The sequence below is a fragment of the Amphiura filiformis genome, chromosome 14 (assembly GCF_039555335.1).
Source record: "Amphiura filiformis chromosome 14, Afil_fr2py, whole genome shotgun sequence".
NCBI classification, from domain to species: Eukaryota; Metazoa; Echinodermata; class Ophiuroidea; order Amphilepidida; family Amphiuridae; genus Amphiura; species Amphiura filiformis.
This window is the reverse complement of record NC_092641.1, coordinates 36622139-36626052: the sequence shown is the minus strand read 5'-3', so window position 1 is coordinate 36626052 and position 3914 is coordinate 36622139. Positions and strand designations below refer to the sequence as shown.

Here is a 3914-nt window from a genome sequence, read left to right as displayed (position 1 = left end):
AGTTATTTCAGCCCATCACATCAAAGCTCCCATTGGGCGTCCCATTCCCTTTTTAGAGATTTTTTATATTTTTTATGTGCCGTGTATAAGCTCCTTCAGCTATTTCAATTAATGTATAGAGATACGGGTTTATCGAGGCGTTGATCGGCAAAAGAAACACCACTGACCAGTGGTACATTTCGATTGGAAATGTAATAACTCCACTTTGAGACAATACGCCCATAACAAATATTGGTAGCCAACAAAGACAATTGGTACCGACAATAATTGACAACTTTATCGATAACAAAATATTCTTTTTCATAGAATTACAAGGGTTAACTTTCCTCGCTTTTTTAATAGCAACAAAAGTCACCGTGTACAAGATCATCGTCAGAATTATTAATGCTAAATTAACTCCAAGAAATATCACCACCGGGAAAAAGAAAATGCTAAACTCGGCCGCTTTTTCGGTTGTGAACACTTCAGCTTGTATGGAATTTAGAATTTCACTGTCACTGACTTGGGAACTTACAATGCGTCTTATAAGTGGTATCCCGATACAAACATCAGAGAGAATATAAACATCATATTTGTCACCAGAAAAAAGAGACGTCAGCAGACTCAAAAGACCGGTAACAAACCAAACGAAACAAATGACAATCATAGCAGATGTACGTGAGAAATGTCTTGATGGATTGAATGGGTATACCAGGCATAGGAATCTATCAACAGTTATGATAAATATTATACACAAGGATGTCTCGCTTGATAAAACGACAAGAAAATTTGCAAATTTACAAAGACTACTTTCCCTCCATGAATCCGAATACATGAAATATTCATCCGCATAAAATAGATCTGCACCGATTATGAACAGCATGTAAACTCCCATTAACAGGTCTGCAACTGATAGGTTTGCAATTAGAACTACACAAACTTTTTGGATATCATTTACTGTCTTAGCTCGCAGTCGCACCATCAAAACTAATATATTCCCAAATATCGAAGAAACGGAAAAAATCCACATGAATGATCGGAGGATTTGGTTTTGCATCAAACTCCCACAAAGAAAGTGTAATGGCTGTTGTTCGTTGGTAATGCAGGTGGTGTAGTTTGGTACATGACAACACAGTCTGTGATCAGCGACGTATCTGTAATGTTCAAAAAGAGTCTAGTAATGTTGTATATTATAATTATAATTTTCTACAGCTGAGTCCCAGTGGCGTAGCTGGGGTAGAGAGCCAGCCTTTCACAATTTATTTTACAGATACCAATAAATATAATTTTTCACCAGGTTCGCCGTCGCAAATAATAACGGAGCCAAGCAGAGTGGGTAAGGCACCGGTTTTGAAAGTCTGAGGTCCTGGGTTCGATTCTCCGGCGGGATCACTTTGTATGCTTGTCTTCTTTATTGTTTGCGACGGCGAACCTGATGAAAAATTATGTTATACGAGAGAGGGGTCAAGGGACTTAGGCTATAGGGTGATCTATGGGGATAAAATTCTGAATTGTTGCCAGGTTGTAACACAAATTGCCGACGATTTTTTTCTGATTACATTAAATTCCAATGCAGTCTTAGAACTCAACTTGAGTAAAAAGGTCACAGCTCAACAAAATGAGTTAAACATTGCTCAAATTTAGCTCATTTTTAATAGATATTACCCTCAATGTTGGGTAATATTTATCAATATGAGCTCAATGTTGACTAATGTTTTACTCATTTGTTGAGTTGTGACCTTTTTAAGCTCAATGTTGCGTAATTTTTTACTCATTTGTTGAGTTGTGATCTTTTTACCTTTTTACTCAATGTTGAGTAAAATATTTTTTGCAGTGTGGCCACCCGTTTCAAGGATTCCAGTTGCTTGCGTTAATACTCACAAAGTTTTGAGATCCTGTAGTGTGCTGAAAATGCCGTTGTGTATTTCTGGTTCATCGCTTCCATTTTGCCCTATTACACTGAAAGACACGATATAACCATTATCATATTTGAATTTTAAAACTTATTAATATAAAATTAAACAGAAAATTGTCCTTAATATCCTTTTGTTGTTGGTTTAGCCTTACAAGATTTGAATATGATTCTGCAGGTAAATATTGTGTGTACATTTCTGGTTTAGTTATTCTTGCATGAGGAAAAAATATAAGATTCAATTTTGACTTCTGCCATGTGAATAATTCATACAGAACCTCTTTTTTCACCTATCGACATAATGTTTGCTTTCTTACAGAGTGTTCAGGTAAGACAGATTTGCAAAGGTTCCTTCATAAATGCTCGCTGACGATATGTTCCATAAATATCTAAACACATAAAGAAAGCAAAGACAAAGATAATTGTGCAATACTTGTTTGTTAATATACACTACGTTAAGTGACGGCGCCATGAATGGGGGAAAAGTAAGTTGGGGGGGCAAAATCCAAAACAGAAACAAAACCCAAAATACCAATAACATCAGAAAATTCATATGGCATACAACATTGTACAAGTTGTATTTTTTTCATAGAATTGGGTCAAGCCACAGTCATCCATAGAAGAAGATTCAAATGCAATTTTGGGGGTCTATAATAGTGCTGATTGAGAATTAAACTTTTTCGGGGAAAGGATAAGCCGATATTTTAAATAGAGGAAATAAAAAACAAAACACTTAATTTTGAAAAATTTTGCAGTTAACTGGAATATTAGCTGAGGGACAGCCGGAATAACTGAGGTAAAACTCTGAAAATGAAAGGGCAATACACTGCCTGTACTTATGAATGAACTGAATTATTTAACAGATGTTTTTGGTGATGAATATTATTTATTTATTATAAGCCAGCCTTCATCCCATCTTTATCTAAAATAGCTTAAAATCACCATACCTACAAATCCGTATAATTAGATCTTCCAAAATAATGGCACCCAACTTCTTCCAGATTATTTTTGAAATGTTGAGAAAACCTGTCAATTTCAATAAAATTTTATGTACACTCTCCCTCAATGCTTTGATGTTTGCACTTTTCTTTCATGACTTTCTTTGAAAGTGTAGAATTTTTCAATTAAGTAACAAAAACTGTACTGGGTCTCTTAAGTTAATTGGACAGATAATACCACTGCTATTTCAGCTAGAATTCGTCATTAAATGCATTGCTAAATGTGGGGAGTGTCATGATATGTAGGAATGTTAATTTCCAGTTTGCCAGTGGAATTATGGATATGGGCCGTGGGGTGGGAACGGGTCCATCAAAGGTCACACAGGGGTCCAATTTCAAAATTGCTCAGAATACCAAAATATTTTACTAATCCTACGTATTTAGAAAATCGACCTACATTTGACCTAGATCGATCTCAAGTTATATCAAAACGGTGAAATTTTAGGGCATACAGGCGCAAAAACTGATAGATGTTCCGATTTTAACAAAACTGGTCTCAAATTAATTGTCATGTAAAATAGATCAGAATCTTTAATATAATTCACCGGAATCTGCCAGTGTGTCTGTCTGCCTGCCTCTTTTCTCGGAGACTAATGGTCGCATGTTCCTCAAACTTGGTGGGTCGATGCATCGTGACCCCAGACAGAACAAGTTTGTATTGGTTAGTGGGTCAAGGTCACCCAAGGTCATCCAGGGGTCATCTGAGGTCAAATTAGCAAAAATTGTCGTATGGGCATGAAACTTGGTGGGTACAGTCAACATTTAGAACCAAATTTGCGGAAGGTCATTTTAGGGTCATCCGGAGTCACCAAGGTCAAATTACTAGAAACTGTCATATGGGCGGTGGGTGGGTCAACATTTAGAGCCACTTTTTGGAAGGTGATTTAGGGGTCATCCGAGATCACCAGGGGTCCTCTGAGGTCAAATTAGCAGAACCTGTCGTATGGGCATGACATTTGGTAGATACAGTCAACATTTAAAAACCAAATTTTTGGAAGGTCGTTTTGTGGTCATCCGGGGTCACC

The 3914-nt window shown here is 36.7% G+C and overlaps 1 long non-coding RNA gene across 1 annotated transcript; it reads right to left on the bottom strand.

Moving 5' to 3' along the window:
* Nucleotides 1-890: 890 nt before the first annotated feature.
* LOC140169012 (uncharacterized) lies at nt 891-2278 on the bottom strand. The gene is made up of 3 exons (XR_011861319.1): nt 2209-2278; nt 1861-1938; nt 891-1133 (listed from the first exon to the last, which is right to left on the bottom strand). It is a non-coding gene; the product is annotated as an uncharacterized lncRNA (long non-coding RNA).
* Nucleotides 2279-3914: the final 1636 nt, after the last annotated feature.